The sequence below is a fragment of the Pan troglodytes genome, chromosome 10 (assembly GCF_028858775.2).
Source record: "Pan troglodytes isolate AG18354 chromosome 10, NHGRI_mPanTro3-v2.0_pri, whole genome shotgun sequence".
NCBI classification, from domain to species: domain Eukaryota; kingdom Metazoa; phylum Chordata; class Mammalia; order Primates; family Hominidae; genus Pan; species Pan troglodytes.
Genome location: NC_072408.2, coordinates 72,338,115 through 72,363,672, shown reverse-complemented (window position 1 = coordinate 72,363,672; position 25,558 = coordinate 72,338,115). Strand labels below are relative to the sequence as shown.

Below are 25,558 nucleotides of genomic sequence, written 5' to 3'. Positions count from 1 at the left end.
GACGCTGACATGAGTTAATTCACAGTTTTCTGTCCACACGTCCATTTTCTTGTCACCCCATGATGGAGAACATTCTACACATCACTGCCAGATTAACCTTCCCCAAACATTTCTTTGATCACTTCACTCACTTTGTTCAAAACGCCTTAAATGATCCCTGTTATCTGTGAGGGTTCAAATGCTTTTAGTCTGGCTTTCAAGACCCACCACAATCTGACCCTACTGTGAATTGCTCCTGCTGCTGAATCCTGTACTGTAAATAAGAAAGATTACGGAGACAGTTTCCTCAAAAGTGATCAATTTTCTAATTGGGCCTTCAATGGTTCGGTATAAAAATTATAATTCATTTCAATAACTGATCTTGCTGGACTTGCTACACATATTAAATGTTCCATGCATTTAGAGCATCAATAATGTTCAGCTGCAGGAATTATGCAGAAATACCTTCTATCTTGGCAAGTACATGAAGTAGTAAATCCCGTGGGCAGTTGAGACTCCTTGGTAAATTTAAACATAGTACTACATCCAGAATAATATAGTGATCTCTCACCATGCTGGGTACGATCATCAGCAGCAATGATTTAGAAAATGAGAATGATTTATATTTTTATTTTTGAACAGTAAATCTTTTCTTAAATTTATGGAGGGATTTAGATTTATATAGTAGGCTGTAGTTTCCATCATGCAGTAGTAATCTTAATGGCCACTTTTGAATTCCATTCATCTTTACACTCGCCACAAAAACATTTGGAGACTAAAATAAAGATTAAGATGGTGACTTGGTTAAAAATGCTTAAAGTTTTGAGTTTTAGCATGAAATATCAGACCCAGATGGCTGGCATTTTTAAAGTAGTGAAATTCACCTTTCACGACACATGGACAATATTTCATGTTGAAAATGAGCTACATTAGGACATGAATGCTCTACTATCCTGCTCTTTCAAATATAAACCTATAGATAGATTTTATAAATTTGAAAATATAATGACTACTGTAGCAAATTAGATCCACCCAAATTTATTATTACCGCATTTTGTCTATCTAGACTTTCTTCAGCAGAGTGGTTGACATTATGAGCTCTGTTGTCAAGGTGCTTGGAATCAAATTCCAGCTCTCAGTCTTTACCACATGTTAGAATGTAGACAAATTACTTAACCACTCTGTGTCTCGGTTTACTCATCTTTAGAATGGGGATAAAAGTAGAGATGTTGTGAGTATTAAGTGAGTTAGTACATATAAGTTGTTAGTACATACAAATATGTTAGTACATATAAAAGTTAGTACAGAGCATGTAGAGGATCAACAAGAGCCATCTATTTCTATTGAGTAAAATTTTTCCCTTTAGGAAGATGTAAAGGGGATGGGGAGGGGGGATGCCTTCAAATGCCTTCAGAGGCCACACAGTAGTGAAATATGAGAAGGGATTTGGTGGTAGATTAGTGGAGTCTGCAGATAACTGTCAAGTGTGTGCCCTACTTACTTAAAAACAAAACAAAACACTGTGTGCCAGCCAAATACACAGTGCTTCTTGTTTATTGACCAGCCTTGTACAGGCCTTTAGGCTACTCACCCATGTTGACCCCTAGGGAACAGAAAGAGCTCCAAACCACAAGTCAGGAGGTGCAGGCTGTGACCCTCTCCTCCAGCTTCTAGCTATGGAAGCCTGGACAGGCTCCTTATCTATCTTGGCTTCTGTTTCCCCACTCAAAAGGAGAAAATAGAGGTTCCTTCCGTATGAGAAACTCTATTTAAATAGAGAGGCAAGAGGAATAATAATTGTTAAAACCTTTTCACAGTTTAAAAAAGGCATATAAATAGCAAAAGGCCTGTTACTGTGCTTAAGAAGTCTGTACAGTATGTGGTGGTCCCTAAAGGAGCGTTCCAACAGAAGCTGAAAAGGCTGCCTAAAGGACGATGTGTCCCAAAGTCTGAAGGCAGAAAGGAGCATAGATGGAATAAAAGGAGCGAGAGCAGCCCAGATCAGAGGAGCCAGGCAGAACCTTCAAGACCAGCTATGCACAAGAGACAGTAAGGCCGCTTGTTTAGTTGAAGTGGAGAACTAGGTAATAGCAAATGAAACTGTCCAGGGTGCGCAGGTGAAAGTTTCAGAACCTGGTGATGCTAAGTGGCCTGAGTATGCCCAAGTTAACCTTTGGGCTATGGTCAAGTGGACAACAAAGCCAACACATGCAAGCAGATATTCCAGTCTCCAGACATTATCTTCAATTCTTGTTCTTCTCAGGAAACCAAAATTTTTAGTTGCTTTTACATCATTCAGAATTTCTTAGTTCCTGACCCTATCTCTCATTTCTGTTTGTGGCAAACTGCATTTTCCGAAGACGGACATGCTAGCATACAACTCTCGTCCTACAGGCTCTATTTACAGTGTGACTGCTGCCCCTCCCACCAAGAGGTGGGGGCCATGTTCCCTCCAAATCTGAGTGGGGGCTTCTGTCTGCTCCAACCCGTAAGGTAGGGCAACAGTAACTTCTTCCATTTGTGTCTCTCCCTTAGGATACATGGCTTCTGATGGCCCTGCTGGGGAGACCATGTGGAGAGATGGCATATAGCCAGAGATTCACGTTCCAGGAGCCCTGACTGTCTCATATCAGGGAATTGAATCTCCTTGTGCTCCAGACCTTATGAGAGGACGCCATCCCCTGCTACCATCTGACTGCAACCTCAGGAGACACCCCAAGCCAGAACTGAGCAGCCAAGCCACTCTCATATTCTTGACCCATAGACATTGGGAGATAAAAACTGATTGTTGTCAATTTTAGTCAGCACATTTTAGGGCAATTTGATGTCCTAGCAATAGACTAGTATATTTATCCATTGCTGCATCTTCTTCTGCTTAGATTATGATGCATGTTTTTTAGCTCCAACTAGTATCTAAACTTGTCATGGTCTTTGCTTGAAAGTTTGGTTTTTCGCTGCCCTTGAACTTTACCCCTGATTCCAATTTACCCATTTGTTTTGGTTTAGTTTAAGGAGATTGTAAACAAGTATGCCTACAAGGGCCATGCAACAAATGCTAAAAAGAGAAGTAGACCTGGGCAGGGAGACAAGGGAGCGGAAAGATGTGTAGTACGTTCAGCTCAGGTCACATTCATCATCCAGCTCTGGAAGATGGATCCAGTGGGCATGTGTGCCTAATGATGCCAGATTATCTGATTTTTTCTCCAAAAGAAAAATCAAGATTTTTATTAAAAATCTTCTGGTTTAAAAAAATTTAAATGCTATTCAAATTTCAATAACAACCATGCCAGATAAAAAATAGCTACTGACTGAACTTAGCCATGATCTGCCAACTTGCAACCTCCAAATTAGAAGTTTTTAGCCACTATGGATGTTAGGAAGACCTGAAACACAGAATAGAGAGATTCCAATTTTTCTAGTGACAATGAGTCCTGAGAAAGGTGACAAAATCAGAATAACCTTTGGAGAAAGATAAATGCTACTATCAGTGGAATGGGATTCAGTCTTCAGCCTGTTGTAGTAATTCAGTAAGCCCATGTGGTCATTGAGTGAAATTGCATGGCCAATACAAGGTAAGCTTGGCGGTTCCTTCTATGTCAAACGTTCTATTGAAATAGAGAGAAAAGAGGAGTAATAATTGTTAAAACCCTTTTGCAGTTTTAAAAAGGCATATAAATAGTAAAGGACCAGTTACCTTGCTTGAGAAATTTGTACAGTACCTAGTTGTTCCTGAAAGAGTGTACTGACAGGAGCTGAAAAGCCTACCTGGAAGAGAATATGGTCCCAAATTCCAAAGGCAGAAAGGAACACAGGTTAAATAGAAGGAGCAGTAACAACCCAGACCAGAGAAGCCAGGCAAAGCCTTGGAGACTAGGTATACATAGGAGATAGCAGTTCTCAATTCCCATTCCCTTTGTGCCAAGCACAGGCACCGTGATCCTTCACTGAAGCTCAGTGAACACTGTTCTCAGAGAGAGGTCCCGTCAGCATCCACCTACCGAACCATCAAATGTGTATCTGTCTCAGTTCTGCTTGGGAGCCTGATACAGATCTTTCCATCACTCATGAAGGCCCTAGAATGCATCCTCTTTTTTTTTTTTCTTTCCTTCTGGAAAATATCAACCAGTTTTGGTAGATTTTACCTTTCCATTCTCTGTGTCCCTCCATTATTTTGGTCAACTCACCTCTGAAAACAGCAAAGCCTCTCAGGTCTACCGTGGGACACGCAGAATTACAAGCTGAGCTACCCTCTGGGATGGAAGCAGGGGTCTGGGAGGGTGGCACTAACACTTAATATTATTGAGTTAAAATCTCAATAAATTGTCCCAGTAAATCATACAATCAGAAAGACAAAGTCCTTGCCAATAAATATGCACAACTCTCCGCCTAGAGACAAATGCACCTTGAGTTCACTCACACAACCCAATACCCATAAACTACTCTCCATAAAGCAATGGAAAAGAGGAGCTGAGGTTAACAAAGTTCTTTCAGCCTACCCATGTAGGCTGACATTTATCTGCATGCATAGAACTCACAACATTTATTGTAGCAGAGTACATATTTCAGAAAACTGATTTTGCTTTTTCCTATAGCTGATAACCTGGAAAATACAGTCATCTGTACTCTGTCTCCCAGGCGATAGTGCAAATCAGTAAAGAGTTTCCATTGATGGTTCTTTTGCAGACTCTAACCACAATTGAACTCTCTGCTTTCCATCAGTCGCCCACCCTGTTGTGTACAAAGAAGCAGATATGCAATATAGCAGGAGCCCCAAGAAAAGGTCTGGCTGTTCTGTCAAAACTATTTAGTTCAATATTGTTCTCAATGTGGCACCATAGCCCTGGACATGACACCCAGCACGTCCAAACAGACATGATTATATATGAGACAGAAAGGCACTTACATCACTGCGGGTTGTTATGCTTTAAAGGGCTTTTTCCCCCCTCTTCAAATTAAAAGTTTTCAAAAATGAAATAAAAATAAACCTTTGAAGAAACCAGATTGAGACTGAATTTGGAAGGCCCTCCTGCCTAGTGTATACTAAAGAAACATTTTCTGGGTTTGTCCCTGATGATTTTCCTTGTAGTTGAGAAACACAATCCACTGGGAGCTTTTGTGGCAGAACAAGAATTTTATGAACACGAACTTTACAAAGACTTCCCTAGGAGATTTAAGGTCTGGAAATCAATAGATCAATCAGCAGCTTTTATCAATCTATAATGGTTCTCTCTCTTTGGATGTTTGGATGAAAATGGGATCAACGTAAATTGAACATGGAATCACTTATTCTTACAAGTTAAATTTGTCAAACTGTAAGGCACATAAATGACATGAAATGTAATCATTTTTGAATTTGGGACCCTACAGGGTGCATGTTGATTGAAGAAAAAACAAGCAGATGTTGCTTCAGCATAACTCATAGAGGCAATCTAAATGTTCTTCAATCCCTGACACTTCTGATCGTTTCCCAAATAAACCAATTCATTAGTTAATTATTGGGTATGCTTATCGTGTAATATATAATTGGCCCAGGGCAAATAGCCTTCAAAGATGGCTGGCTGAGTTTGTAGAATCTGTTTTTGCCAAATTCTTCCCAAGGAAATAAGGGAAGATTAATGAGCACTACCTCATGTTGCTTCCACTTTATCTTTAATGATAAAGGCCTCAGTGCCTGGAAACTCTTCTTCGTTATAAAGTTAGCTTGGCAGGTAGCTTATGGGCAAAAGAGTTAGGAGAAAATATGAAAATTATGTTGGGAAATAAGAGCTATTTACCCAGTTTCTCCTAAAGAAAAACAGATAGAAAAATCAAGTTGTATTTATATTTCTATTTTTTCAGATGCATGAAGATATATTGGATGGAACGTACCTCGTTTCCAATGGTAAAGCTTTTAAAAATGTTGTTGAAAGAATCAGTGCTGAAAGATTACCTCATACTTTACCAGCTTATCATAATCCCTGTACAGTATAAAAATAACAACAATGAATACATATTGAGCATTTCCTATGTACTTAACACACATTATCTCATTTAATTTTTACAGCAAATCTCAATCATAGTTATTATTTTATCTTTTCTTAGCCTTATGTTATAGGTGAGAAAATGGAGGCACCAAAAAATTAAATTCCTTATAAGGTTTCCAGATAAATTGCAAAATGCCCAGTTAAATTTGAATTCCAGATAAACAACGGATAATTTTTTTAGGAAAGTCTGTCCCAGGAAATATATTAAATATAGTCATCTCTTCATATCTGTGGGGATTGGTTCCAGGAGCCCTGCAGATATCAAAATCCAGGGATGCTTAAGTCCCTGATATAAAAGGGCACAGTATTTGCATATAACCTATGCACATCCTCCTGTATACTTTATGTAATCTCTAGGTTACTGTAATACCAAATCCAATGAAAATGCAGTGTAAATAGTTGCTACACTGTCTTTTTGTCTTTTTTATTGTTGTATTATTATTTTATAATTTTTAATTTTTTCCCTAATGTTTTCAATCCATGGTTGGTTGAATCTAAGGATGTGGACTGACAGTATACTGATATACTAAAAAAAAAGTACCCATTATTTATTTGAAAAATCAAATTTAACTGAGTGTCTGACACTTATTTGCTAAATTTGACTAGTTGTTAGCAAAGCCAAACAGATCTTTCTGATACCCAAGCTAAACATTTTTAACCGTTACACTAAACTGCCTTTTCCCATAAAAATAGTTTGAAAACTCCAAATTTAGCAAAGGATTTTATTTATGTAGACAGAGAAAACAGCACTGAAAGTGGGACATATTAAGCTCATTTATAGCCGTGGTCTGATGGGCATTTCTTTTGTCTGGGCAGTGGTAGAAAAAGGTGTGGGAAGGTAGGAATCAGCCAAATGGTTGAAGATAGGAGCACTGGTGATATTTGTCTCCTGCCTGAGAAGGAATGAGTGCTTGTCATGAAATCAGCAAGGTGACATGCTGGTTATGGTGGCAGCGCTTCCAGCAGTGTGTCAAGCTCAGGCATTGCTTTGATTAAAATGCCAAGTGCTGGGACCTCCTTCCCCTACCACTCCCACTTCTCCCTGCCTCTTCCTCCTTCCCCTACCACTCACACCTCTCCCTGCGTCTTCCTCCTTCCCCCACCACTCATAACTCTCCCTGCTTCTACCTTGTAGTTAGTGCATGTCCTTGAGCTTGACTCCCAAAACAGTATACAGAGAACTATGGTGAAGAAGTTAACAGTAAAAGCACCGGAGTCTGGCTGCTTGGTTTGATCTCCTAGTGCTACCATTTCTCTGTGCCCCAATTTCCTTCTTTGAAAAATAGAGATAACAGTACCTATGTCTATAGGTTTTTTGAGGTTTAAATGAGCTAATACACGTGATGACAATAATAATAATCATGTTCAATGAAAAGTTGTCTTCCTGCCAATCACTCATCTAAGTGAAATACTTAAATTATTCAGTCCTTACCACCACATTAGGAAGTTGGTGTTATTATCATCTCACTTTGTGGAGGAGGAAACTGAGGTATGGATGGGTCAAGTAATTTGCCCAAAGTCATATAGTCAGCAAGTGGCAAATGTAGAATGTGAATTCAGACAATCTGGATCCTGAGTCTGTGTTGTCAATCCTTACCCTGCACACACAAAATACACTAAGGCAAGTGCCTGTTCCCCAGCCAGCCCACACTGCCTTTTGGTGATTACTGTAAACTGGCAAGGAGGAGTTTGGGCATTTTCCTCTGATTACCTTCTTTGGCCATAACACAGATTGCACCTGTGAAAAATTGCTCCATGCTCTTCTACGTCCAAGGCGACTCCCCATCTTCTGGGAGGCACCTTGGGTTCCTCTGACTCCCTCTATTCCACATCCAGCCAGTCACCAGATCCCACAGATCCCAAAGCACTTTTTCTCTCAGTTCCCGGTGTCCTGGCCTTGGCTCCAGCCTGAAACACTTCCCTCCAGCCTAGCTCAATATGTGCCTGAAAAATGTCGGTGTCTTATTGACCTGCTCCAATCCCTCCTCCACATTGCCACCAGAACATCTTCCTAACATAGAACTCTGACCATATTGTTCTTCCACCTGAAGTCCTTCTATGACTCTTCAGTGGCCTCAAAGAAATCCCCAAGCTTCTTAGCCCAGTCATGCAAATGCCATGACCTGCCCACTTATCTCTAGCTATTTCCCCATACGGACTCCATCCTTCATTTCCATTCTACTCTTTCATTTGCTTAAACCTGCCATGTTCTTTTATTCCTCCAAGCCTTTATGATGCTATTTGTTCCCCTTGGAAAGACCTTCCCTCTTTTTTGGTTCTGCCTGTTAAATCCCTATTCATCCACTGGAACTCTGGCCAAGGACCATGCAGTCTGGGAAACTTTCTCTGTTACCCTCCATTTCAGTCACAGATTCTGAGCTTCATTGCCTCCCTTCCCACTAGTCATAAGTGTGTTAAGGGAAGGGTCTATGCGTTATTTATCTTGGTAACTCCAGCTTTGAGTGGACAAGCTAGTTAAATAAAGAGTGATTGCTTTGCCATTATTGACACAGCCTTAATAACTACCTGCCTACAAAACAAAGCTAAATATAAAAACCCTCAATGGCAAAAACAAACAAACAAACAAGCAAATATAATGGAACTAGAAGATCATCAGATTAAACTCTTTTCTTTCAGGGGATTCTAGGAATGATGTACATGAAGAATAAGACTGTGTATCCTTTTCCCATAGTTAGAAAATGAACAACCATCTAAAAAATACAAATCTTTTGTACTGATAAGGCCCTCATATCAGTCATTCAGGACCTAAAACTGAGACATTAAAGCATATAAATATTTACAAGAATTCTGCATAAAGGCAGAAATAGCTGGTTATTTCTAAGCCTTAGAAGGCATAACTATAAATATTTTTCACAAAGGAACCATATACAAGGGAAAGAATTCAGCCAACTCTCGTGGATGGGTGAGGTCACTAACTAGCTTGGCTACCCTCTTTTGAGAAACACTTTAGTACTTTTGGGGTGTGGTCAATAAAAAAAAGAACTTAACTGAGATCAGAAGATTGAACAAGGCTGATTTCTTAAAGATTTTTCTCCTTCCTTCTTTGGTGCCAACTTTTTAAAGACGCGTTACAATTAAGTTGTAATTGCTTATTTCCCCTGTCTGAACAAGGCAGGTGGTTCCCTAATATTGCATATTAATCCTAATTCAATTTATTGCCTTACAAGTAAAATTTGGCCCTAAAATTAGGATGGCAAGTAAAAATTCAAAGTTGATCACTAATGTTATTTTTAATTATTGCTTTAATATTATTAAAAATTAAATTCCAGAGTTGTATGAAGTGTTTTCCCATAACAGTTTTAAGTAAGTATTTCTTTTCAGCACTTCTATCCTAGAAATCCTAGCCTAGGTAACTGAAGCAAGTTTACAAAAAATAATGCATTGGCAAGAGAGGTAGAAGTTCAAAAATCTAATTTCATTCCCTCATTTGGCTGAAAACCCAAGCTCATCCTTATCACAATTTCATCTTTTGTTCTCTTCATCTTACCTGTGAACCCCATATACTCGCAGCTTTGGGGCATAGTCCCATTGTTCCTTGAGCCTCCCTCATCAACTTCTTCAACACTGTCCTGCCTGAGTTTGGCCTTGTTTTGGCCCTGGTTACCAGTGCAATTTCAATGAGAAGGTAAATGAATTGAGAACATGCACTCCGGGTGAACAAGGGGGTGCTGGGCATGGAAACTTCATGACTCCTACAACTTGCAAAGGGCACCTATGCCTTTTGAAATTATGAGAAGACTTAGAAATGATGAGAAAACATAGCACCCCACAAGCATGGACTTGGGAGGCCATATGGTTGGGACAGTGGGGAAGGTATCTAGTGCTAGTTGGAACACTTAGCTTGTCTTTTCCCCAAGGCCGGGGTGCTGGTGGGAGAGATGAGGAAGAGAATGAGTCATAGCAAGGCTGAGGTAAGAGGCCCCACAGTTGTCCTTGGAGAAGCCAAAGAGGTTCAGGTCAGAAGATGGATAACACATTTTTCTTTTATTTATTTATTTATTATATTTTAAGTTCTGTGATACATGTGCAGAATGTGCAGGTTTGTTACATAGGTATACACGTGCCATGGTGGTGGTTTGCTGCACCCATCAACCCATCATCTACATTAGGTATTTCTCCTAATGCTATCCCTCCCCTAGCCTCCCACCCCCCAACAGGCCCCTCCCTGTGTCCATGTGTTCTCATTGTTCAATGCACAATTATGAGTGAGAAGATGCCATGTTTGGTTATCTGTTCCTGTGTTAGTTTGCTGAGAATGATGGTTTCCAGCTTCATCCATGTCCCTGCAAAGGACATGAACTCATTCCTTTTTATGGCTGCATAGTATTCCATGGTGTATAGGTGCCACATTTTCTTTATCCAGTCTATCATTGATGGGCATTTGGGTTGGTTCCAAGTCTTTGCTATTGTAAATAGTACTGCAATAAACATATGTGTGCATGTGTCTTTAGAGCAGAATGATTTGTAATCCTCTCGGTTATAAGTAATGGAATTGCTGTGTCAAATGCCATTTCTGGTTCTAGATCCTTGAGGAATCGCCACACTGTCTTCCACAATGGTTGAACTAATTTACACTCCCACCAACAGTGTAAAAACGTTCCTATTTCTCCACATCCTCTCCAGCATCTGTTGCTTCCTGACTTTTTAATGATCGCCATTCTAACTGGCATGAGATGGTATCTCCTTGTGGTTTTGATTTCCATTTCTCTAATGATCAGTGATGATGAGCTTTTTTTCATATGTTTGTTGGCTGCATAAATGTCTACTTTTGAGAAATGTCTGTTCATAGCCTTTGCCCACTTTTTGATGGGGTTGTTTGTTTTTTTCTTGTAAATTTGTTTCAGTTCCTTGTAGATTCTGGATATCGGCCCTTTGTCAGGTGGATAGATTGCAATAAAATACCTAGGGATTGCTAGAACAACATTCTTGCTGTTCCTCTTGTCAATGGACTGAAGGCAGATCTGGCTGTTCACACACTATGGCTATAGCACATGCTTTTTTGGAGCGCTGGTCCTCTGTTCTTTGAGTGGATTCAGATTGCACATTGAAAAGCAATTGGATTTTCCTGATTCTTCCTCTCTTAGTTTCCATCCTATTCCTTTCTTTTTCAGCATTTCTATAAATTTGTGATTTCATTTTTGTCCATTAACCCACTTATTGTCTGTATTCTGTCAGGATACCATAAGCTCCATAAAGACAGAGATCACCGAGTATCTATAGCGTGGTATAGTCCACGGCATATTGTCAAAAGTCAATACATTTTTGATGATGAAACATGTAAATCATTTATTTCATCAAAAATAGCTAGGGAGTCATTATTCTAATCTAACAGGCCCCAGTTTCTGGTACCTAGGACTGGCTTCCCCACAAATGCTGTATGGTGACTAGAACCTACTGGAGGTGCTACGTGGGACACGTTACAGACACAGGCCCCGTCTTCAGCATGTTAATGATCTAAAAAACCTAGTGCAAACAAATTTCACATCAATGCATGCTTAGTATGGATTAAATCCATTGTGCTTCTGGGACTGTTTTGGAAAAGTGTGAGAGCTCAGTCTTATTGATCTCCATGATCTTGAAATCCCTTATGACCAAGAGCTGCTGCTGCAGATTATTCTCTTCCCTGGAGTCTCTCACATTTCTCGATGTGAGTGTGTGAAAAGGTTCAAGCATCAAACAAAGTCCCAGTTTTACAATGTCTTGCAGATTAAAAAAATAAATAGATTAGGCCTATTCTATTACAACCAGGAATGGGAAGTAGCTATTAAATCATTCCCTGAAGGTATTTTTATTTTGTTGACTCATGAGAGTTGGCTCTCGCTCCTCCAAAGCATGCTGGAGCCATATTTGGAGAACTTGGAGCTGGTGAGTTTACTTATGCGCGGAAAATATTGAGATATTTTTTACATTCTTTGCTAAATCATTTTGGTTTTTTTAAAACAATCGGTACTCCTCCTACTTTTTCTTGCATTTATTCATATAACTAAATAAAGACTTAGCTCCGTTTGTCAGTGAACTGAAACCAACATCATGTTTGCTTTTTAAGCAAAATCATAACTTTCCATCTCAACACTGATCTCTTAATGAGACCTTTTGAGAGCAAATAATTGCCATAGTCATGTTATCTGAAGATGTCAGAATTCCCACATAAAAGTTGTTACTTAAATTAAAATAGCGCGTTGACATTAAACATTAATAACACAATGACAATAAAGATAAATAATTCATTTTTGTGACACAAAAACCCTAACAGGTTTCAAAACCTGGGTATTCCCAAGTCACATCCAGTAATACCTATGCAAACTTGTTAACATATTAAATTAGCCTGGAAATCTTGTAGGCAGAAAAGAAAATCTGCCCTTCTGAGCTTTCTGCTATTTCCTGCCTCTCGTCAGGCTGGAAATGTTTGAGGACTGCCTTTCTCCTGGTATTTCAACGTGCTGGCTTCTGGTCCCAGATGGAACCAAGAAAAGCAGAGGAGTGTGAAAAATAAAAATATTTTCAGTGTTGTTAACCCAACCTTTTAAAGTCTTAAGAGATTTCCTTTGGATTGGTAAAAGAAACTATTAGAATTTAGGGGTGCTGCTTTCCCCCCAGGCCAGATAACACATGTTCTCTTGTTTCTAATGTCATAAAATATACCTTAAAGTAACTAAAAGTCAGATCATCTGCAGGTTCAGCTGAGCGATTTGGCTCTTTAAAAAATTATTATTCTTTAAGTGCAGATCCTTCCCTGTTCATGGAAGTTTCTAAAAATGTCTAGTCCTGCTGTGCAAGCACAAGGGTGAGCTCTGTTTAGGGCCTGTAAGGCTCATGGTCTTCTAACATCTTGTAGCAGGCTCATTGCACATCAGAAAAAAACGATGAAGGTCATAGTCCTATCTACACTATAAGAAAACAGAAAGGAGACTTGAGCTAGGTCTTCGCCACAAAATAGACTAAGGCAAGAAATGCAGATTTCTCAAAAAATAACCAACATTTTTAAAAATCTCAATTATCTTCAGAATTTTTATACCAACACAGATACGCCAGCTATCTTTATTTGCTTTTTTAATTCTTCTGAATTAAAGTGGCTGGATAATAGTTATTTTGATTCTTCTTATTTTATCTAGGGGAGCCAAGATGGTCACTTTGAGCACCAGAGGTTATAAATTTTTTTTTAAGAGATGAAGAATCTAAGCCCTATCGAGTTCTTACTGAGTACTAGAGATTGTCCTAGTCACATGTATGTATTATTCTCATTTAATTTGGAATCACTTCTGATTATACGAATAGTACTGCTAACAGTATGGTAGACTGAATAATGGACCTCAAGGATATCTACATCCTAATCCCCAGAACCTTTGAATATGTAACCTTACATGGCAAAAGTGACTTTGCACCTGTGATTAAAGAATCTGAGACAGGGAAGTTACCCTGCATTCTATGGATGGGCCTAATTCAATCACAATATTCCTTATAAGATGGAGGCAAGAAAGTAACAGTTAGCAAGAGAAGATGAGAGAACAGAAGCAGAGGTCAGAGATGAGAGAAGTATGCTGATGACTTTGAAGAGGGAAGAAGGGACCACAAGCCAAGGAATGCAGGCTGCCTTTAGAACCTGGAAAAGGCAAGGAAACAGATTTTCCCCTAAACCTCCAGAAGGAATCAGCTGCTGATATTCTGACCTTAGCCCAGTGAGACTGACCTTGGACTTTTGACCCCTGGAACTGTGAGAGAATAAATTCACTTCATTTTCAGTCACTAAATCTATGGTAATTTGTTAAAGCAGAAAGAGAAAACTTACACAAACACTTGTTAAATGTTTTCTATGTTGCACTCACTGAGCTAATCACTTTATATATTAAGCCATTTAGTGTTAAGAGCCATCGTTTAATTTTGACTGGTAAGAAGGATTAAGAATCACTGGGTGAATAAGTAGTGGTACTGGGATTCAGTACTGGGGTTCAGTGCTGGGATTCAGTGAGGGTTTACCTAATATTTGCATCACTTGTACTTAGTGAAATAGCAAGATCAGAACTCTATTAGTATTACTGGGATTCAGTGAGGGTTTGCCTAATATTTGCATCACTTGTACTTAGAGAATTACCAAGATCAGAACTCTATTACCATTAAAAAAAAATTTAAAACTCTGCAAGGCCAGCATTTTTTGCACTTATAGATGGAAACATTGTAGCTTAAAAATGTGAAGTAACTTGCCAAAGGTCATGGAACTAAAAAGTTGGAGCCAAGGTTTGAATAATAGACAGTCCACCCTAAATTCATGCATGTAATCACTACCGGAATGTAGAAGTATCGCAGGCCTCAAAATACCATTATGAATCACCATAGGGAGGAAAGCTGCCCATCGGTCAAAAGCAGTTACATGAATTGTTTCATGAGAAAGAAATAAACTTATTTTGTAAACCACTGAAAATTTTGTGTTTGCTATAGCCATTGATGTTAGCCTAGGTAATAAACATCAACACAGTCTGTTCTTTCTTCAATCCTTTGACTTTCCTGAGGCCTGTTCTACCCAATCTTTGTGTATCACTGAACATTAATACAACTATACTATAGAATCCACAGTTCACACTGAAATTTAACCAGTGGTTCCAACGTTATCCTTCATAGTGTTTCCCCTGCTCTGGGATCCAATCAAGGAGCATGCACTGCATTTAGATGTCATCTCTTTTCAGCATCCTTAAATTAGAAATGGCCCCTCAGCCTTTCTTTATCTTCCTTGGCCTAATATTTCTGAAGAGTGTATTTGGTTACATTTTAGAATATGTCCCTTCTTTTGGGCTTTTCTGTTTCTTCTCGTGATCATGTTCATACAAGGTATGGTTAAAACTATAAACAAAAGCAAAGATCTCATAACATTCCAAATGTGAATATTAAATACAATCAGGCACTAGATAATTTACGTTAGGACCCTCACCTATCAATGGGAGTATTCATTCAAACTCTGAAACTCATAAATACAAGGTAAGTGTGCCATTGGAGATTTCTCAGTAATTTTTACAGACTCTCAACTTGACAAAGATAAATAAGTCTCTTGCTTGTGTTGGATTTGCTTTTGCCTAGGCTCCCTAAAATGCAGAGCCTGAGTCAAGGGTTAAGTGCTGATGCCTTATTGGGAGCCACAAATCCAAGGAAGCAAGGATGAGAAAGGGGCAAGGATGCAGAAAGAATGGGAAGCAATGTGATGTGGTGCATTATGCTCAGCCTCCACTTCTAGATGAAACTCAGAGACCCAGAAGGTTACTTAGCGGGAACGTCTGCTCAGCAGCACACATGATACTTCTCTGGACAGACTGTATGTCAAAGCCTCAGGGCAGTTCATAAACTGGATAAACAACAGAGAATCACTACCCAGCTCCCCAGCTCCTGACCCATAGGTCAGAGTTCACACATGAAACATTAATTCTCCTGAATTTCTGGATAGCAGCATCATCTGGACCATTCGGTGATGACTTGGGAGACAGATTCCAAAAACTCTGAGCATGAGGTTTGTTGACTTGCTGAGGGACAGAGATTTAAGAGACAGAGAGAAAGAAAGAGAGAGAGAGTGCCAAGCACTCCTAGGGTAAGTAACTGGCTGGCCTCAGGCAGTAAAAAACACATGGACAGACAGACTGGCTGGCTAGACCTGATGGAAATCAAAAGGGACACATATCTTATCTTGTCAGATGCAGTACATTTCTTCTCTGAGTCTGTTTTCTTAATTTTTTGGCAATGCATGGCTGAGTATTTTAAAGCATCTTCATTTCAAACTTCTAAAATAGACAACTGACGCAAGTAGACCTACCAAATATTGTAGCTGTTTTACAGTTTACAGTATATGAAGATTTGGCCCCTTATATAATGATTCAGCAAAGATAAAGAACATTGCATAAGCTGAGCATGCGATTTTGTGCCTTTAAGTATTTTAAAGGACAGTGTGGGGGAAGTGGCAAGAGATAGCTCTTCTATTCCAGTGACAAAAAGAGAATCATTGTGGAGGATTTTAATGTCCTAATTAAGGTTCATAATGACTTGCACAAATACAGAAGCTCAATGAAGAAAAAAATAATAGAGTGGGTCAGGAGATTAGAAATATGTTCAAGAAATTTTGTCTTTTAATGAAATGGCTGAATTGGATATAGCAGCTCAAGGTGAAAGATTCAGTGAGTTGGCCTGTTGTATGAGAAGTGAGCAAGGGTGTTTTAGAATCTATTGATTGAAGAATGTTTCCATTGTATAAAACTGGGAATTAGATGAGACGAAAAGGCGACTTCATCAAATGGAGTCTTGAAAGATTTACAGAATCCAAGAAGCAATCCAAAGACACTCTTACTTTGATCTAGTTTTCCAGAATATAAAAAGTGTGTTTTGTGATGTTACCAGGTCAGTGCCAGCTCCCTGTAACTTTCTATTATGGAAGGAAGAGAATGATGTGAGAAAGAGGGAAAGACACATATATGCAGATATTATATTTATTCTTTTTCCAGAAAACTAGCCTCAAAACCTCAACTTCATGTCCTCTATGAAGAGAATCAATTAATTCAGTAGCTAGTAAAGAATGAATGAAACGATCATCTTTTTTTTCAGTAGAATGGCTTAATTAAGTAGTTAAGTAAAAAAGAAGCATATGGAATACTTTGGCTTGCTTTTCAATAACTTCTGGAACAGAAACAAAGGTCCACTTGTTTAAGATCTCAAACAAAATAATTCTAAATATGGCATTTAAAAACAAACACAATAAAATTCAATCCTTAATCAAAGATCCATAAAAGACAAACAATTAAAGTAATTGTTTTTACTGCTGTTATTATAAGTAATAATTTCATTTATTTCATGGTGAGTTTTGCTTAGCTACAGTGGTTTTCCATAAAAGAAAAACATTGAGGTTTTTTTGGTGGTAATGAAGAGGAAAGAATATATAACATTTTTTAAGTGTGGAATTAATTATTTTGAAAAACGTTTCAGAAGTATAAATTATCTGAAAGAAATATGTCTGCTATAAAATTCCCAACTTATGCAATTGTATGTCTATAAATATTATTTTAATAATCACTTTTGCTTATATTGCCAGTTGTGTTGAACCAAAGCTCAGAAATAGAAAAGTCACTCAATAAGAGTGACATCATGGGGCTTCCATATTCTCCCTCAATGACTTCCAGATCAAATTTTCTCAGTGTATAAATGAAAAGATGATGTTTCTAACAGCCAGCCCTGCAGACTCGACCTGGGATCTGAAGATCCAGCTGTGTTCACTTTGCTTCTTCTACCGTCACTGTAATGAACATGCTACATGGCTGACAACTGTGTTGATGGTGCGTGAGGTTGAATATAATCTAGCTTGTCTCTTCTGTGAAGGATTTTCTGACTCTGCTAGCCTAAGAAGAATAAAGAAAAATGAGTATATTTTGGTCTTTTAAAAATGTTTGTTTGTATCTTTTGAGCGGGATTAGAAAGCAACTGGAAAACACACAGAGCGCAAAATTACTGACTAAGACAATTATTTTACAGAGACACTTTGAATCCTTCTCCACATAATCCATTCTCTATCAAGGGATGATAATTGAGACTCTATGCACCTCACCAAAGAACAACCCACACACTTGTCACTGCTGTGATGAAGGATGATATCTGTGGGCAACAAAATATTTAAAAGTTTAATTCTCATCTGATGTCACAAAATGCAAGTAATTTAAAGTCACCCATGTGCTAAGAGAACAGCAAGTTTTTTTATCATTCAAAATTCTTATTCTCTGGAACATTTTACTTCCCATTATTGTGATCATAGAACTCATATCTGCCCTGAGCCATCTATATTCATATCCATTGTCTATCCACAATCATTTTTTCAGATATTTTTGCCCCCTTTCTGTTTCCTTTCTCTCACCACAAAAATCTGCCTGCTGCTTTCCTCTTAATCTATCCCCACCACGCTGAGGCTGTCAAGAGAGGAGTAAATAGGAAGAACTTAGAAAATAGGGGTTTAAGGAGCTTACATGGAAGCATGATGCACAAAACCCAAGGGTCAGGGATGTGTAAATCTTTGTAAGGATGTGTTCTCATGGACTACAAAGTAAATCTGAGCTGGGCTTAAGGAGCCAATCCCACTTGTCGTGCTTCACCCCACTTCCCTTCCTCTTTATGCATTCAGGTTTCAGCTCAAATGCCCAGAAATACAGGTTCTTCCCTGCACTGTTAACTCTTCATCACATCGGCTGTTTATTTCCTTCTTGTGACTTAGCACAATCTATAATTATCTTGTCTATTAATTAATTAATTTTTAGAGATGGGGATTTCGTTATGTTCCTCAGGCTGGTCTTGAGCACTTCAGCTCAAGCGATCTTCCTGCCTCAGTCTCTTGAGTAGCTGGGGTTATAGGTGAGTGTCAATGCACCTGGCATTGTCTATTAATTTCATTTTTATATATCATTCTACTAGATTGCAACCTTCCTGAGGTTAGGGACTCCATAATTGGATCTTAATAAATATTTTAAAGAAGGAATAAGATGTATTGAAAAGACAATGGATGGGAAAGTGAAGTGTGGCCAAAATGAACAGAGAAAGCATTTCAATGAAGGGAAAGAACAGATCCTATAACTAGAAGCTGAGATTTGTGTTCTAAAGTGACAGTGTCCTGATCTGAGCATCAGTAGGCACAGGAGCTACTCAGCTTCTTCACTGACTGACCATACCATTGTATAAGTAGACTTTCAAAGAGGATTGGAACATTGGGAAGAAGTGGTAATCAGTGATTTGGTGGTTCTCAAGAAAACTAAAACATCATATTTTAAACTGGATAAGTGAGCCAAGCTGAGAGAGCGAGAGGCTGCTCTTTGGGTCTGGAATCTGGTGCTGGTTGTTCGGTTTGTGTTGAGATGGAGTATTCTGGCAGATAGGGGGCTTAGCACAGCAGAGGGGAGATAAGAAATTTGTGACTCAGTGCTGTTTGTGCTTTGCTAGTCCCCGGCTCTTCTTCAAGCCCCAGGCTTACTCAGCCTTCAGGAGACTGGAGCACCGAACACTTGAATAATAAAAAGTATTTAAATAAAAAAAGCTTATGAAAACATTTTGTAATATTTTTCAATCACTATACTTGAAAAGTAATGTAGCAGATACAATATGGAGTTTAGATTAAAACTCAAGTTTGAATCCACTTGATATATCAATTACTGGCTTTGAGACTTTAAACAATTATTTCATTTATCTTAGAGTTCCTCCATCTGTAACATAAGGATAATGATAATGGAGCTGTTGTAAAGGTAAAAGACATTGTGAAGATATTTTTCCAACTCTAAAATTGTAAACACATATTAATAATTACTATATCTTTTAACACAGAAATTGATGTTCTTGAAGAGTTCAGCTCAGTTGACCACCACATATTATAATTCAGTTTTTAAGGATGTGGGTTCTGATGTCAGGCTAGCTGGATCAGAAGCCTTAACTTTCCAGTGCCTCAAACTTTTTATCTCTAAAATGGGTATAAAGATAGGGTGTACTTCACATGATTGTCTTGAATATGAAATAATATAGTCCGTATCAAACCCTTAACACAGTGTCTAGAACACAGTAGGAGGCCCATCCATGTTCACAGGTATTTATTACTTTTATTAGCATTAGTTTTACAGGTATTAGTTTTACTTTCTGTTCACTATGGGATGTCCCTTGAGACTTCCTTTGCTCAAGTCCAGGTGCATTTACACATGATGACCACTAGATGGCAGATGCACCATTTTTATTGCTCAGATTGGTACCCAGCAGCACTTTGTCCTTGGACTCTTCCTGGCATTCAAGGATCTTGGAGAACCCCAGAAACAGCACTTTGAGTGAAGTAATCAGATTATTTTTTTCTAGGAATAAGTCATTTGTAAGTGACGTCTATTAATATGCTTTGTGTTGTAATCATTCAGGATAACAGTTAAAAGAAAAAGGAAAAAAACATATATATATCAATAGGTAATACTTTCTCTTCTAACAATCTCCAAAAGGAAGGTAGGTGAAGGAGCATTTTCTTCTGAGAGTTTATGATGTGTATTCGATGTTAGAACTGATCTGTGGGTTTGAGGAAGAGAGAAAGATACTGAGCTAGACAATATGGAGTTTCTATCTTCATGCAGCTTACAGTCTAGGAAAAGAGAAACATAAAATGATATAATATGATATGATGTAACACATGATGATAATGATATGACAAAGGGATAATGCTATCAATGATAACACAACATGGTCAATTATGGTGCTGAACTAGTAACTGGTTACTGTGAGAGCTCAATTAACTCTGGGAGTTAGAGAAATGTTCACAAGAAGGTAACATTGGAGTTGGGCCTTGGAAGTGATGAAGGTAGTAGAAAATAAATAGGGAGAAGTAGTCTTCTAGTTCCCCATACCCCAAATGCACATATAAAGGCATGAAGTTGTGAACGACCATGGTGCATTTAGGGGAACAAGAGGAATGCCTGGGCTACGTCATGCAAAGCCTTAAATGATGCAGAAGGACTAGCAGACAGTCTTAAAAGACGGAAGTCACAAGATCCAAATGAGTTGTTGGAAAATTACTGTGAGAAAATGGCTAAAGTTTTTGGAGGCATGAGACCTAAATGAATGCTAATCCATTTTGTTACAACCATGTCTTTATCTCCTCCTACTTCCCCCATCCTCGGTTTTGGAAATAGGTATTGGTAAATACCAAATAGCTCTTTGCCAAACATTCTGTTTTGAACCTAGAGTTAAGTCCTCCAATAGCCAGCTAAACCACAGACAAATTTGCCCTACAAGTCCATTTGGGACCTTGGGGTAGGTTAAATGGGACGATCTTCCCGCCTCTCATTCCTATCATCTGATTACATAGGGCCTTTGGGACCATATTCAGTATTTTGCACTGTATTTGGAGTGCAATGGGAACTTTTGAACGAGTTCTGAGAGATGAGTGAAGAGAACTTGGGCTGAAATGAGGCCCGTGGATTAGAGGGTAGCCAGAGTGAGTGCCACTGCCTCAACAAGGCAAGGTGACTTTAACCCAATGCTAGTAGAATTGGAAAGAAGGGACAGATTTCTGATATGTTGAGTAATTAAAATACCAAACTTGGTAACCAATCAGATGTTGTGGGTCTTCCAGAAGGCACTGCTAATGAACATATCATTTCAGCTTGTCTCTTCATTGCTGAGTACTTTACATCAGGAGCAGCAACAGAAAAGGCCAAACCTCAAATCCGCTACTATAGATGTATTTTTATAGGCTCCTAATAAAAATGGGTCTTCATTACAAAATTTAATTGCTTTAAGAATCTTACTGAAGTTTTAACTCTCCTGTTGTGTTAGCTAAGAAAGTCAAGGGTACGCTGAGGGAACAGTGTTAAAATCATAGCGATTTAACACTGCATAGACTTATTCCCCCTTATGGGACATATTCAGTGTGAGTTAGTAAGAGGCTCAGCTCCACGTGGTCATTCAGGGAACCAGCCTGACGGAGGTTTAACCATCCTGTAGATGTACCTCTGAAACACAGGCCTTCCTCAGCTGCCATTGCAGGGGAAGGGAACTGAGAATCCCACCTGAAGCTTTTCATGCTGCAGCCAGAAGTGACATATTTCCACACACATTCCACTGGATCAGTCACATGACCCCACCTAACTGCAAGAGAGCAAATAGAATATCTAGAGCATTACAGGCTCTACCTCCACGCCCCCACCCCCCCAATACACACTCACACACACACACACACACACACACACACACTCGTCATTTTTCACAAAGAGAGATTTTTTTTTTTTTTTCTAATTCTTCCTCTGAGATACTATCCCTGGGTGAGGAGGAGAGAGAAACTAAACCATAGTGAAAGGTGGATCCTGGGTTGTCAGCGAGGCTCATTTACTGACTAAGGAACTTTTTCCTCCAGATAAGCAAGACTTAAAATTGGGCTTTAACAATTTTACAAAGACCTCAAGTCATGGGTTCTCAGGTTTGTAGGAAATGAGTGCATTAGAAACGAGAATGTTAAGGGTTGGCTGCAATGATTCGTCCTCCCTGGAGCACTGGGCTCGCCTTTTCTGGGTGTCTGAAGGTCGTTGGCTTCCTCTTTCCTCCACTCCTGGATCATCACCGAACAGAAGCTTTTCTAATTGAGATGTCAACTCTCAGTCAGATTGGCAGCTAAAGCCCCTTCTCAAGGCTCAGCTATTGAGTGAAAAAGGATTTAAACTGACATGAACGCCAACCTGGGCTGAGAACAAGTCTGTGAGGTAAATTTCTTCATCCTGACGGCTCCAAGCCTCTTTCAGATTCTCTATTATCTAACAGAGTCCTGCTTTGACTCCTTGAGTCATTGCTAGCTGCATACCCAGAGTCACTGCAGAGACATTGTTCTCATCCCCTTTAGTTTGGTTCTAAATGAAAAGTAACACAAATGGAGTCAAGGGGTCTTTCTACCTGTGTGATTGGCTTCTACCCCCAAATGAAACCTTTTAAGGCTACCAGGCTGCTGTTTAGATTCACAGTGGCCTCAGCTTGGGAGGCCACCATGCTGCTGTTCCCTTTGGCCATCCCTATCCTCAGAGAACTTCCTTGTTTTACCACCCCCAGAAGCTCTTAAATTACATAATATGGAAAAAAAAGTGATTGCTTTGGAGATCAAATCTACATAACTGGGAATTTTAAAGACAATTTTTGGAAGATGTGTGTGTGTGTGTGTGTGTGTGTGTGTGTGTATTCCCCTTTTCTTCAAAATGCTATTGCTTGTCATATAGTAAAATGCCAAAAACATATTAGATAAAAATACTTCTGTCTGTGTGGTCACAGTTGAAGTGACTATGGCAAGTTATTTCTATGATTTATTTTCTCCCTTTGTAAAATGGAGTTTTTCCAAATGCAAATTGCCAATACTAAACACTGCCTAGATCATCAAGCTGTTTCATAATAAAATAATGTATGTGGAAGCTCTTTAAAAATCTTTTAATCACCATGCACACATCAAGTATTTCTATCATTAATACTCTCTGTTTTTTTTTTTTTCTGTTGGGAAGATGACTGAAACAAGGGACTTCCAAAAATAATTTGCACCTTCAGGAAGTTCTACTACACACAGTTCATTGAAAATATGAATGCAATGACAATAAACAATGGCTATGGAGCAGGATTTTCAAAGTAGAAGTAATGACTATTGCCTTAAAATCACGCACATATGCAGAACTACAATTATCCCCGCCTCCTTTGCAATTCTTTTTTGAATTAGTTCTGTCTGCTCTTCACTTTAACATCCCTCCAAAATAAATTAAAACAAATCTTTTCATTTCTGAATGAGATATGATACCCTGTTTTGGATATTGTTATATCACTGATGGAGTGGTACCAAGGTCTATTTCAGTGCAACAAATGAACAGACCAAAATTCAGGGGGCCGCTTGTTCACCGGGTTAGGAGACAGTTTCTCTGGAAATATACAGTGTTCATCATCCCTGAAATGTAAACTATCTATTTATATCTCAAATAATGATAAGTGGAAGTGTGATCATGAAAGGAGAGACACAGATTTTCTATAAATGTGTTTTTCTTGTGATAATATGTGAAATTATATTCCATGTTAAATTGCTCGAGGCAAGCAAGGTTGGATATGTATCTAAATAATTAAGCTAATTGTGTAAAAATATATTTGCAGAATTCACCAAATGTGTTAATACATTTCATATCCTGTTTACCCATTTTACATGACTAAAATTTGCTTTGTGAAATATTCTCCAAAATACTGAAAGACCTCACAGTCTTCACAATTGTTATCAATACTCAGTACTTCCTGGGAAGGGAAAAAAGGTGCTAAGAGTCACATCTTGAGAAATGGCATCCTGTCTCCCTTTCCTCTACCTGTTTCTCCCTCTTCTTCTCTATTGAATTTCAAATTCACTTTCCTAACTGTGTACTTTGGGATATTCGTGTCATACCCCTAAATGGCATTGTAAAAACAAAAGGACATCTTCTCACAGGAGAGTGTTCCCATCTCAATTAGTTTTGCAGGATCAACAGTCTGCAATTTGCCAGCAGATTCCCCTTGCAACGTGTGGGCCAGACTGATGTCACATGACCTTTCCAATCTTTCCCACATATAAATTGCACAGAATGTTGGATGAGGAGCCAGAGTGCTGCCATTGAAAGAAGAAAGAGAAGGAGAAGGAGAAGAAGAAGAAGAAAAAAAAACTTTACTGCTCTTTATTGCTTCTTAGAGCGAATATACATTATATTTTGGTGTGCAAAAGAGTAATGCCGGTCAGGCATGTTTTGGCACATAAACATGTTGTGAATGCCAAATGACTCAGTTTTTGACTGGATGTGTGTTTGTGTTGCTCAGTTAAAAAGTGCTGGTGTGCTGTCAGCACAATTTATAAGATGAGTAAGGAGGACAACATCTCTGGGCCACCTCTCCCACTTTGCCTCAGGGAGAACTTCACAATTTCCTTGGGATTACTGCTCCTTGTTAACCCCTGCCTTGTTTGTTCCCCAGCACAGCTCCTCTCCCACCCCAGCTTTCTCCGAGTCTTCCTCTTCTCTACTGCTATGGGTCTTAGGTCTACTTCTGTTGCATTGTGTTAAAATTATGTGGCATAAATTCTATCTACCCTCTGCATGGGGCCACTTGAGGTCTTTGCCGTACTCATTTTGGGTAATCTTTATTTTCCTAGACTACAGCAGCCTGAAGATGAGCACATATATTGTTATAATGTCACTGATTGAGCGGTACCAATGTAGTGTTGTTAAGGGCACAAACCCAGGAGCCATAATGCATATCAAAGTTTGTGGGGGAAAGTTGCCCACCAGTAGCCTTGACACAGATTGTCACAGAATGTTTATACTCCAGACTAAGGATGGAGGATGTTACCTCCAAATATAGTTTTCGTTTGCAGAAACTTGTTCTCAAAACTTTTTATCTTCAGTTTCTCTTCCAACTTACCTTTTTTGGCTGAAAGTTAGTTGCCTAGGGAAATGCATTAATTTCACAATGGCTCAGGGGCCATGTAGTAGAGCAGAGCTAATGCAATGGACCCAACTTTCCAACCAACTCAACACCATGCACACATGAAAACACAGAACCATTCACTGCTCACATGAGTTTAGATAGTCCCCCTGTTCACCTGTCGCCGCCACCTGCTGCCCCTCGCTGTCATCTGCAAGGTTCTTCCACACTCTTTCAGTATCTATGTCTGTGCCTCAGCTTCTCCATTTTTAAAAGGAAATAATAACATTGCCTACTTTTAGTGTTTTTTGAGAATTGAATAAATGCATGTAAAATAAATAACCCACAAAGGTAAGTGTAATAGATGTAGTAAATTGAAAAAAAAAGTAACATAAATAGTAACTGTCAGCTATCATCATCATCGCAGTCCCTGATATTTGCCTTTTGTCCTGTAAAATAATAGTCACTCGGATAGAATTCTCTGGCTCACTCTTAGTATCCTCCATAGAACTGTGCTATGCAATACAGTAGCCACTAGTCATGTGTGGCCACTGAGAACGTCAAATGTAGCTAGTCCATAGCAGGATGTGCTATACGAATAAAATACATGCTGGATT

At 38.9% G+C, this 25,558-nt stretch overlaps 1 protein-coding gene across 1 annotated transcript in view; it reads left to right on the top strand.

The window, feature by feature from the left end:
• The window catches only part of LOC134807485 (uncharacterized), a 494,061-nt gene extending 487,670 nt beyond the window's left edge, over window positions 1-6,391 (top strand). The window contains exon 11 of the mRNA XM_063785873.1: window positions 2,515-6,391. The gene's annotated coding sequence lies outside the window, so the exon portion shown is untranslated. The remainder of the gene's footprint in view (window positions 1-2,514) is intronic.
• The last annotated feature ends 19,167 nt before the right edge of the window (window positions 6,392-25,558 follow it).